A 13671-nucleotide genomic window follows, 5' to 3' on the forward strand; every position below is an offset into this window, starting at 1 on the left:
TGTCGGACCTTAATAGATGTTGCTAAGTGTCTCCGTATTTATTCTCTATGACGTATTTCAAAGATTTTCATCGTATATAATAAAAAAAAATGTGGTTCAATTATATTTTCGGAAAGGTAGTGACAATCTCAACTAGAGTTACCTTCGCTTGAAGGGACTAGCACGAAGAAAGTGGGCTTCGGTGATTGCCTGAGTTATACATTGTAATAATCACTAAATCATCATCCATGTATCTATGTGTTCCAGAAACGAAACGGGTATAGCTAGCAGTTATGGAGTAAAAACCACTGAAAAATGTAATCTTGTTTGAAATGAAGCAATATATCCACGGAAAAACTGTATAAAAGCGAGCTAATATGAAGATAGTAAAATATAGCTAATTGCGCTAAAGGCCCGCAAATGCAATATTTTATTGTGGTTCACGGAGATAATTTCTGTAGCGCGAAGGCTAGTGCACCGCATATTGTGGTGGTATTTGTATGCAATCGTATTTCTAAAAAAAAAAACCAAACTTGATACAAATTTTTGTGGTCGTGTGATCTTTCTGCAAATATCCGACGGCACAACCGATAAGCATTTATACGAAAGATTAGTGTGCCTGAATCAAAATGGCGCTGACTGAAAGTCTACAGACGATTTTCCTAGCGATATTACAACGCACGTCATTTATACATTTATAGTTCTGTGGCACAACATAAAACTGAGCAAGGAGTGGGTTTTTCTTTCAAACATTGTCACAACAATTACCACCACAGACAAATCCTTCAGAAAAAAAATAAATTTATTGTTTTTTCAAGTATGTTCAATTTTCGCCTGGTGATTATGCTTCTGTTGAAATCGCTCTGAATTATGTTCCTTATTGACAGATATTCCCTGTCGACTGACCTATTCGTCCATTTCGTCTCTTAATGAGCGGCGTAACATGAACGCGCCCTCGCTAACAGCCGGTCTTAATGCGCGCAGCTTCTGGCCATCGTAATATACACAGACTACACTTTCTTTGCCATTCTTTCTGATAACTTGACCTCCAGCGTTTCAGGACGCGATAATGGCTGTTAAAACTGCCAGGCGTTAACGATGATGTGAGGCCCCCATATACACTGTCAGGTAAGCCCCTTAATTAAAAGCAATAGCTCTTAAGGCTGAGTGAACCGCCGAAATGGCCCACTTATCATTACGTTTATTGCACCAATAGATGCCACTTCCACAGGCTTAACTCCTTCTCAACCAAGAGTGAGCTCACGTCCGCGTGCTTCGTAGCGCGCCTCCGAAAGACGAGCTGAGCTCATCTTTCCGGTATTAAGTATTGCGGATGCCGTGGTTTATCTAAGCTGGTTCGTTCTGACGCGCATAACTTGGCTTCAAAAAGTTGGCACTAACAAAAATTTTACAGCTTGCTCAAAGGATTCATTTTTGGCAATAAAAAGACTACAAATGGCTTCCTTCGCTGTTTGTGATAGGCGCGCGCGGGCGTCAGAGAGGTCTGTTTAAAAAAAGAGACCAAATTTGCTTTTCTGGCAAAATTTCGCCATGTGACCAAGAATTGATAAGCGTGAGAGGTAGATCCTTGATACATTCCTGAATATAACTAATTTCTTACAGTCACCCTGTGATTTCTAGGCAGAGTTTACACTCAAAGACTGCCACCTAATTAGCGTGCCAATATGGATGAATGCTCAGCGCGACAATGCCTTTGTTTAGGTGTAAATTTGCTGCAGCAAAAATTTTATGCAGAGTAATTTCGTAACATTGTGTTAAAATTTCGTGTGATTTTTGTTGTTTCATTTTTATTATGTTGACACCTACTTCTTTTGCTTCCTTTCTATTATCTTAAAGTAAGGCCGGCTATTTGCCATTTCGGTTTCCCATTGGCGTACTTCACAAAGTAGCATCGAGAGATACCACCATGTAAGAAGCATGACCAAGTCAGCTGGAATAGGTTTTGAAATTTTTCTGCAACATGATCGAATTGAATGCATTTTTGGTAGAAACGTATTCATTGATATTAGGATCTAGGTCACATGGTCATGTGTATGGTTTGTATATAAGCATTATTCATCAAGAGAAAACGTTTGAGCCCTTACAGAATGTGAAGGTTGAACACCAACAAAGTTGTTTACTTCGTTGCGGTCTACTTATGTGTCGACGTTGCCATATCCTTAGACACGCCATCAGTCATTATTTAATATCATACAGCTCACTTGCGAGGTTGAAGAAACGTAAGCCCATGTACGAAAAGAGTAGTGACAACAACTTTTCGTCTACATTTATTTTTAGAGGTACTCCGGTACAAGGTGGGATAAAAGGAGATGTATGCGGCTACGTTAGTGGTACTGAACAGGAACATAACTTTCTTAAGCAACGATTAGCGGCACACCAGCTCTTGCTCGGTGTCGTCCGATGGCCCCCTACTGCCAAATCTTCGCCGCCTCATATTCCCGTTGCACATGTCTGCTCACGGCGCAGACGGCGCAACGTTGTCCGGCGAACTGCAGACGATCACGCTCGCCCCCGTGTGCCTTGGTTTGATTCTCGGCTGCTCCACATCGAAATCTTGCCGAGGTTTCCGAGAAGTAGTCGCCTGGGTTGTAATCAAATCGCCGACGGGCTCTATCGGCTTCACGATACTAAGTCTCTTGATGGAGAATGTCATCGCGTTTGCTTCGTTGGCTTTATCATTGTCACTCATTTTAGCTTGGTGGCTCCGAATGCACTCACGTTTCCGTGGCCGCTGGTGCTCTACATCGACACGTGGCGTAGTAAGCCCAAAAGAATGCTCTGTTTTAAAGACGATAGTCTTTCTTGGGATACTTTCACGCAGAAATTTTGGTCCGTACGTGTGTGTGTGTGTGGGGGGGGGGGGGGTGTTTGCGTGTGTGTGTGCGTGCGTGTGTGTGTGTGTGTGTGTGTGTGTGTGTGTGTGTGTGTGTGTGCGTGTGTGTGTGCTCGCTTTCAAACGTGCAGACATTGTCAATTGAAAAACAAATAGTACGCATACTTTGGTGCCCCGTCAGCACGATGTCATTAGGTAGTGTGTTACATTATTTTTAAACTACGTAATACGTAATTTTAAAGACCGCAGTGCTTATTACGCGGCGCTGCCAATGCGGTGCTATGGCCTGAGAACAGGTGTACTTCGTACTTTCAAATTACTGCTAGATGGCGTCTATATCTCACGCACCACTGACGCACCGATTTCCTCGTGCTGAACTTCCAATAAACGTGTTATTCTCTCTCTCCAGACAAGTGACCATCGTCTTTCGACGACCTTTGCCAGAGAAAGACGCAGTTACGCCACGAGTTTTCGCCAACAACCCGGACACACTTGTTTAGCCAATCCAATTCACCGATACCTTCGTTGTGAAAAAAAAAAAACAAAAACAAAGGAACGCCCGCATGGCTTGGGCAGTGGATTGACATGTCCATAGAGCCATAGGCTGTGTTCCGATACTCACTGTAGACGGCTAAATAGACAGCAAAATGGACGGCGGCCATCTTAAGTCCCATCCTAATTCTCACGTAGCTGGCAAAGTAGACAGCTTCGAGAAGACCGCATCGTAGACAAATACAATGCAAGCTACTTTGCTGTCTAAACAAGATGTCGGCTCAGTGAATCGCTGAGATAGATCAAATCTCACCAGAATGACCATCTGCACACAAACAGACGCTTTCCCAGATGCTCAATGGGAGTAACGTTTATTTGTTCCTGATTTCAACACAAAACAGGCCATAAAATATAACTGTTACGTTTGTTTATTTTAGCTTTTTCTTTTCGACGCGAGGTGACGCATCGTCACGTACAAAGCCGTCTAGAAGTGTTCCAATTCTCGGACAGTATGGGCTCGGTGCTGCCTTCTAAGCAGTCTGCGTAGACTGTCTTCGTGCTGTCTAAGAACTCAAACACAGCCAATGTGGACGAAAATTAAACGTGATGATAGCGCTGTCTAAATTATGGTGGCAGTTGTACAAGGATTGGAAAATTACTGTTTTACTGACAACTCAAAAGTTTTTTAGTATTTTCTGCACTGAAATAATTTTTTTCAAACAAATAATAACTAAGACTATTGTTTGTATAATTTATAGTGCGTTTAAAATGAAATGGCTTTTAAAGCGCCAGGGCGTTTTCATAATGAGGGCTGGCCGTTCGCATAGCAGACGACAGGGCCGTCGTCTGCTTCTGCGTCATGGCTGCCCCCCGCTCATTGGAGCAGCTCCCTGTTTCAATTTATCTCGCTTGCATATAGTGCAATGCAGTAAACAACTTACTAGAAGCTCACAAGTATCTTGCATACTTACTTTAGTGAGTGATGCCGCAAACAGGCAGAGCGAAACGACAATGCTGATCACACAAACTTGCGGAAATAAATTGGTTTATTGCAAGTCAATCGTTTTTTTTTTTACATGAAGTAAAGGTCACGTAAGTAACGTTTCAACATGTACAACAGTGAACAATATGCATGCGTGACATAGCGGGTACTTACGTACTACGCATAGCCCCAACTCACACGCCCGGAGCACAGAAGCTGTTCAGCACTCTCTGATATGTTCATCGCACTCCACGAAAACTTCACTGCAGTAAGTAACGGTGTACCACTAATGTTCCTGCACTTCTGTAGGTGAAGATGTCGTAACAACTCATTAACAGTATTCCGCAAACCTTCTGTAAATAATATCAACGTGTCCGCCTGCCTTTCACGAGCAGTGCGGCCCGAATGTTTGTTTTCGGGTTCGCGCTGCCAGCTAAAGTGGGCCACTTTCCGAACTTCCACGCGTTCGCACTATTTGTGCTTATAAACGCTTAAAATTAAGTATGAAGCATTTTTTATGCATACAATTTTTAAGTCTTACAAATAAAATGGTCTAAAAGAAAAAAAAAGGGCTTAGATGGCGTTTCGTTTGCCGTCACCGGCGGTGCGTTGTCGTCGTTTCGTTGGTGGCGACACCTCACGGCGTGGACGCGGAGCTCGCAACATGCGACGGGCCTGGCTTGGCCACAGCGCACAGCGATCACACAGCGAAAGCTGGAAGAGGGGCTTTTCTATAGCTTTCTTAAACACTGCTGCGGCTACTACGAGCACACTCGCATGGTACCCATTACACAATATGTTATATATTTTCCACAATGTATGAGCGTCTACTATGTAATCATTCACCGTTTTCTGAAAAAAATCGGAACCCGCTACAAAAGTGCAAGAAATTATGTGCACTGTGTTGATGATGTGGCTTACCACGATTGTGTTGTAGCATTCAGGGACCGACTCTAAAACACTTAACATTTTGCGACGCTTGGTTGGCACTTTACTCTTTCAAAACGTTTTATCACACATGTTAACGTGATTCCTTTCGCCACATGAAGCCTGCCCAGGGAGTTAAGCAACGGTGCTTCAAAATATTACGTGCATTAAAAACAAATACAGCTATGGCGTTGCTCAGAGAGGGAGTCCTGGGCTGTGATGCAGCTGGCCTATAGGTTCATTTCCATTCTGTAGAAGGTGCTTTTAGGTTGTTTAGCTTTTTTTTATTTCGCATGTTTGTCGTCACGGATACCGGCGGCGGCGGGCAACTACGGCGCCGAGTCGGCCACTGTTGTGATCTCCTGACAGCTTTCTCTGTAAAATCACACAGTCGTTACGCTTTGTGCTTTTTTTTTTACCTCGAGAGCGCTTCCGCACTTTTGAAGAGAGATGCACGACGCCCAACACGTGCTAGATCACTACTCGGGACAAGACTGCCGCTAGTCAAAATAACGGGCTTGCTTAAGTCCACTCGGTCACTTATTGTATTCGCTACCATCTCAATGAGATGGTAGCGGATGCGCAAAGAGGCGGGATATATCAGCAGACTAGTGTCGAAACATGATGACCCAGTGGACGTCGGTAACATGAGAATTTAGTTGCGTAAGGTATTCCTTCAAGTCAGAAAAAAAAAATTATATGCTTGACATCTCATGGCGTGCGACTCATATTTTCATTACTTGCTTTGAGTTTTTATTCAAGCGCTTCACAGATTCTCACTTCAAACATTTTGTGAAAGGGGTCATTCATCATGATTCAAACAGCACAGATTGTAACTCAGTGAATACAGAAAGTAGTTGTACAAAGTGAACACTAAATGCAAAACTTTCAATACACTGATCGTATTAGTAGCAATAAAGCTGAAGGCGACGTACGAAATGAGCAGTAATAGACACTTGACTCGGCTATACGAATCAAAGAAGCACAGGTATCCTTTGCACGAGCCGAAAGTTGAGGCTCGTACAAAAAGAACAGAAACAATAAAAAGAAACTATGAAAACATCATGTGCAGGTCATTTTTGAACGCTTCAAAGTCACGTATACCAATAGTTTTGTCTATATGATTGTTTCAATATTTCATGGCACGAGTTGAAGCTGATGAATTGAAGGCTTTTGGTCGACTTAACAGGTGTTCCAAGCTTCGATGATATTGAATACGACGAGATAATGATGAATATACGTGGAGTTTAACATCCCAAAGCCACCATATAGTTATGAGAGACGCCGTAGTGGAGGGCTCCAGAAATTTCGACCACCTGTGGTTCTTCAACCTGCACCCGAATCTGAGCACACGGGCCTACAACATTTACGCCTCCATCGGAACTGCAGCTTCCACAGCCGGGACTCGGTCCCCGACCTGCGGGTCGGCAGTCGAGAGCCTTAGCCACCGCGGCGGGGCATGAGGAGAGTTCTGTGCTTTAAAAAATATACTACGCGTAGGCTAGTGAAGGAGAGTAATAGCACGGAGAAGTAATTTGCGTTTTCAACCAAAAAAGAGGGATTAGCGAAAACGCTTGTGGGTTCGTTGCGCACTAGCTATTTTGTGTACTGCTTGATATAGTTGGCTGTGTCATCGTACAAATAAGGGCTATTCATAATAGCTATCTATTCGCAATTTGTCAATGCTTAGCCTAAACGACATGTTTGTCATTTTCGAAAGTTTTTTTTTTTTACGGCCTAACCTTATTTGAGCGAAAAAACCTTTTTACACTGCGAAAAGGGTGCCTTTCACTTTGTGACCTTCCTCCAGCATCTGCTGCTTCTCTTTAGAGAACGTGAATTTCACAAAAATTGGCCGACATTTCCCGCTACCGTACTTTTTCAAGCGATGTGCTCATTCTATCCTGGCCTAGTCTATGTTTACGCTAAGAGTTTGCGAGCCCATTTCAAGCATTTTATTTTCGGCATTCACCATGTATCTGATGGATCCTCCTGTATGCTAAAATAGAGCAAATTTGACCATTACATACAGTTTTCTGCGTCGTAGCAACGATATTTTATTTATTACAGAAGGACGGACTAGTTGGTTTTTGCTGCATACTGAAGCTTTAGCGCACATACACGAGAACACAGAGAAAAGAGGCACAGGGACCAGCGCAGTCCAGCGCAGTGTTGATCTTTATGTCCCTTTCGTCTGTGTCCTCGTGTCTGTGCGCTAAAGCTTCAGTATGAAAGTCTATTGCTGTCAGTTTATCTCGAATGTTTCTCATACTAACCCGCTGGAGCAGTCTGAGACGGAAGGCTGGGTGCATCTTAGTTCTGTAATGTCTGTCCCAAAACTACAAATTCTGGCCAGTAGCTGGTCCAGTTCTACATCAGCGGACACCTGCCAATGCTTAAGGTCATTAAGTGGACTTCGAATTTTTTTTCGAGTGGTCTGTATTCCCTTAGCTGTGGCAAGAGCAGTAGCCAGGACATCGTTATCATAGGGCCGACATTTTCCTGCGCATCGTTGGATGATAACCGACGCATTTCAGTACCAAAATGCGCGGTTATTTCACAACAAATACTGGGCACTGTTCACAACACTTCGGGGCATGACACAAGGAACGGTTACTGTTTCTAATGCAGTGAGTGTAATTAAATTAACCAACCTGGAAGTGCAAGAACAGTGAGTTCTCCATTCTAGAACAGGTGTCGTGTCATAGCCGAAACAAATGCCGTCTTGGCGCACATAATACACGGCGTCGGATAATGCCCTGGAGGCGAGGGTACACATGCGTCATTGCCCACCGAAGTTTGTTGTCTTGCCCGGAAGTTGAAGGGGCGTTCTCGGTGGGCATGGGAGCAGCGTTCGTGAAACCATGCCGAAAATTCTTCTCTACGCCCCGCAGGTTTTGCTGACCGTCTTTTTCGTCTGGCCCTTTCGTCCTACGCGCATCGATCCTGGGCAGGCCTTTCAAGCTTCAACTGGCGATGACGTGCTGGATATCTACAATCGTGGCTGCGACGGTATCAACCTTCGACTAAGCAACTCGACGTTCACCCGGAACACGGCCAAAGTGACGGCGGCAGCACTGTGGCGCACGGATACAAACAAGCCACGCAGCACACTTGCCTTTAGTGGGCATGGGAGCAGCGTTCGTGAAACCATGCCGAAAATTCTTCTCTACGCCCCGCAGGTTTTGCTGACCGTCTTTTTTGTCTGGCCATTTCGTCCTACGCGCATCGATCCTGGGCAGGCCTTTCAAGCTTCAACTGGCGATGACGTGCTGGATATCTACAATCGTGGCTGCGACGGTATCAACCTTCGACTAAGCAACTCGACGTTCACCCGGAACACGGCCAAAGTGACGGCGGCAGCACTGTGGCGCACGGATATAAACAAGCCACGCAGCACAGTTGCCTTTAGTGGGCATGGGAGCAGCGTTCGTGAAACCATGCCGAAAATTCTTCTCTACGCCCCGCAGGTGCGTAATCAATTCTCACTTTTCGCACAGCGATCTAACAATCGTTTTTTGATACTGCTCCCATGCCCACAAGTGCTTTGTGAAACATTGCTCGATTGCGTTGATGTCGCGCTGTTGCTGCTTCTGTCAGGTAACATAGAGACTAACCCTGGTCCTTCTAAACCCCGAAACCAATCCACAGCTCCCGACGAACCTCAGGATGCGAACTCGGAGCAAATGAACACAATGCTTCAGATACTCAACGACATCAACGAACGGACAATCGCATTAACTAAGGGGCAAGCGGATCTTCAAACAGATATCAGAGAAATCAAGTCCGGCCAGCGGGCAATAGAAACAAAGCTTGTTGACATTTTCGGCCGCCTTGAATGCTTAGAATTAAAGTCGGAAGTGATAGAGCAGATGAGTGGTGACTTGGCGGCTGTCAGCGACGCTGCAGAACGCTTGATGTCGCAGCAGGGCGTCTTGCAATCTCGCCTGGACGACCTAGAGGACAGGTCACGGAGAAGTAACCTGCTCGTTCATGGTGGCATTCCGGACTCGCGGGAATCGTGGCAAGACACAGAGGAGAAGACGCTAGCTGCACTATCAAGTGCGACAGGAAAAGCCATTACTGGAAACGATGTCGATCGCGTTCACCACATAGGCACCTTTTCCAGCTCCAAAACTCGTCCGGTCATCATTAAATTTCGCAGCTTCAAGATGAAGGAAGCGATTCTTTCCGACCGCGCTGTTTTAAAAACTAAAGACATTGCGGTATCGGAAGATTACTCAGTCGCAACTAGGCAGGCTAGAAAGAAACTTGTGGAATTCGGCAAAGGCCAACCCCACTCTCCCAAATTCCAATTGCGCTATAACAAACTAATAATAGATGACCGGTGCTTCATGTACGATACCGTGTCTGACAGCGTAAAAGAAATAAAACGGGCGCCACCGACTGCGCCACTTCCCAATGCCACGTCCGCCGCACTCGCTTTTGGCGAGTGCGTCTGCGTTGTCCGGCAGGCCTACCAGCTAGGAACACGCGAGGGGAGCTAGAGCACCGATGCCATGTGTCTCCGTAATTCTAGCAAATACTCGCAGTGTAACACGCAAACAGGAATCCCTTAACTCTGTCAATAACACCGTTAGCGCAGACATCGTAGCACTCGCTGAAACATGGTTGCACACACACATTCATGATAGTGAAATCTTCGACGTGTCCTGTTTTAACATTTATCGCTGCGATCGCACCTTGCGTCAAGGCGGTGGCGTATTACTTGCTGTCAAAAAGTCTTATCCATCTCACTTAATTCACGTTCACACTGATTTAGAATCTGTATGGTCTTGCGTTGACATTGGGCACTGGAAATTTGTTATGGGCGTTTGTTACCGTCCACCTTCATATCCCCCAACGTTTGTGTCTGAACTACACGATGCGCTGAATATTGTTTCTACACGACACCCCACTGCTCCTATATTCCTTATGGGTGATTTTAACTTCCCACATATTTCTTGGTCCTCGGAAACCCCCGTATCCAAACCACCTTCATCTCAAACAACAGAATTTCTCAATCTTTGTTCATTATTTTCTTTTTCCCAGCTCGTTTCTGAACCGACTAGAACCACGCAAGAGACCGCGAACATACTAGATTTGATATTAACTACGCACGCTAATTTTGCTTCCCCGATTTCATACTTACCCGGTCTGAGCGACCACTCGCTCCTTTCATTTAATATAAACGTTCCACTAAGCAAGGCTACGACCTCAACTAAGCAAATTCGCGACTACTCAAGAGCAGACTTTGAAACTATTAACAACGAACTAGCTTGCTTTCTGGACATTTTCTTGTTGCATTTTCATACGCGTACCGTTCAAGAAAACTGGAACCTATTTAAAAATAAAGTTCACGAACTAACTGATAAATACATCCCTCTGCGCACAATAAATTCTAACACGGAGGCGCCTTGGTACAACAAGCAGTTAAACAGGCTGTCTAATCGAAAAAAGCGCTGCTATCGTCTGGTTAAAAAATCCCCGAGTGATTACCGATGGAACGCATACACAACCGCCAACAAAGCATACATTGCAGCAGTAAAACTTGCCAAATCACACTTTCTTCAGCGCACCCTTCCTTCTATGCTTATTAACGACCCTAAAAAATTTTGGCGTGTGATCACTCCTTCTAAAACGAATAGTATTACATTAACTGGGCCAGATGGTTCCATTATACCCAGTAGCGAATGTTCTTCCCTACTCAATGCAGTTTTTTGCCAGAACTTTGTTGTTTCTTCTAACCCCTCAATACCTGAACTTCAGAACTGTAATTATCTCTCCATGGACCCCATTGTTCCTGACCCAGGTGGTGTAAGTAAAATAATCCAGTCACTGAAACCCTCATCGAGCCCCGGTGTTGACCTTATTAATACGAAGTTCTTAAAGAGTACTGTTGTGTATTCCTCTATTATTTTGTGCAAAATATTCCAGCAGACCCTCGACACGAGCATCCTGCCGGTGGATTGGGAAGTCGGGAAGGTGGTGCCACTCCATAAGTCCGGTAACAAACATACGCCTAACAATTTCCGACCCATATCACTAACAAGCATTCCATGCAAAATTCTCGAACATGTAATTTTTTCCCATCTGGTCAAATTTCTTGAATTTAACTCTTTCTTCTCACCCGCGCAACATGGTTTTCGAAAGAAGTTCTCGTGCGAGACCCAATTGCTTTCATTAACCCACAAGCTACACTCAATTTTAGATCGCCGTTCATCCGCTGATTGTATCTTCCTCGACTTCTCCAAGGCTTTTGACAAAGTGTCTCACAAACTACTCCTTTACAATCTAAGCAAGTTAAATCTAGATCCTAAGTTGTTTCCATGGATTGAGTATTTCCTTTCTAATCGTTTCCAGTTCGTCACAGCCAATAACTATGACTCTTCACCCAGTTCTGTTCATTCCGGCGTTCCCCAGGGCTCTGTCTTGGGACCACTTTTGTTTTTGATATACATTAATGACCTACCTAGCTGTGTTCTCTCTAATATTCACTTGTTTGCAGATGACTGTGTTATTTTTCGAGAAATTAACAACGATAACGACGTTACGGCACTGCAATCGGACATTAATGCAATTTCTAACTGGTGTGAGCAATGGTTAATGGAACTTAATACAACTAAATGCAAAGTCTTACGCATTTCAAGAACAGCCCTTTCGACGGGTTCCTATTACCTTAACAACACACTTCTTGAACCTGTGACGTCGTACCGATACCTGGGAATTCACATAACAACTGATCTTACCTGGTCGCTTCATATTAATACCGTTATTAATAATGCTAATCGCCTGCTTGGCTACCTTCGCCGCAACTTTTTTTCTGCGCCTACCTCTTTAAAAACACTTTTGTATAAATCATTGGTTCGTTCTAAACTCGAATATGCATCATCCATTTGGGACCCGAGCCATGACTATCTGGTGACATCACTTGAGCTCGTGCAGAACAACGCAGCACGTTTCATTCTCGGTAATTTCACTCGTGCGGCAAGTGTCACGTCCATGAAAAACTTGCTTCAATTACCCACTCTACCTTCGCGCCGCAAACACTCTCGCCTCTGTCTCTTTCACAAAATTTACTACCATAATTCGCCCCTATTCAGTGAGTTAATTACTCCTCCTTCATATATTTCTTCTCGTATGGATCACCGACACAAAGTAGGAACAATATCATGCAACACCAATGCCTTCTTTCAGTCATTTATTCCTCGGACGTCACAAGATTGGAACCGCCTTCCCGGACTGACCGCCGCAATCGAAGACAACCATCAGTTTCGTGCAGCACTAGCTAACATTGTATGATTAGGGCCCATGTATGTTTGTACTTATCTGCTTACTACTTTTGTTGCTGCTTTTTAGTTTTTTGTATAACCTTGTAACCCACTCCCCTCTGAAATGCCTGTAGGCCTTGAGGGTACAAATAAATAAATAAATAAATAAATAAATAATTAAATAAATAAATAGACGATTGTGACCGATTATCAGGTGGTATCATTGTCAGAACCAGGCAGTCCGTTGAAAAGCTATTGGTTGGGGTCCACTCAATTGACCCAACAAGCATGGCAGCCTGGAAGAGCAAAAAAGCTGACTGCTTTGCTCCCGAACAGGCGATATATATATATATATATATATATATATATATATATATATATATATATATCTGCAACCTATTTTTTCTCCCACCTTTCTTTCTTATTTACATTAAATTCGTTCTAATAACTTCCCCTATACATTCCTTCGCATTATTGTCGGTTAGATATCATTAATATTGTGTCAAAGCACGGAAAAACAAGCTCGTAGGTATACACTTCTTTCCCTTATTCATTAACGAGGGTCTCGTACTGGCAGACGTGGTGCTGTTAGGTTGTATACGAGAAACTATTGGTCAGCTGCCCGCTCGTAATAAGTTCACGTGCTACGTGACGCCACACAGGCTCGTAGCAGGGTGTTCCACACTCGCCGCTTGGCTATAGATGGCGCTGACTGACACTCCCACGTTTAAATTCACATATAAACCCAAAAAAAAGTACGGGGGGGGGGGGGGAGGCTGCCGTGATAGCTCAGTGGTCAGAGCATCGAACGCGTTATTCGAAGGTCGTAGGTTTGATTCCTGCTCACGGCGAGTTATCTTTGACCCACTTTTTTTTTCTTATTTACATTACATTCGTTCTAATAACTTCCCCATACATCCCTTCGCATTATTGTGTGTTAGATATTATTATTATTGTTTCAAAACACGGAAAAACGAGCCCTTAGGTATACACTTCTTTCCCATATATATATATATATATATATATATATATATATATATATATATATATATATATATATGTATATATATATATATATATATATATATATATATATATTACCTGTTACTAGCATTTTAGTATTTTGTAAGGGATGTGAGATGTACATTGCCAAAAGACGGACAGTG

Source organism: Rhipicephalus microplus, chromosome 7 (genome assembly GCF_043290135.1).
Source record: "Rhipicephalus microplus isolate Deutch F79 chromosome 7, USDA_Rmic, whole genome shotgun sequence".
Taxonomy (NCBI): domain Eukaryota; kingdom Metazoa; phylum Arthropoda; class Arachnida; order Ixodida; family Ixodidae; genus Rhipicephalus; species Rhipicephalus microplus.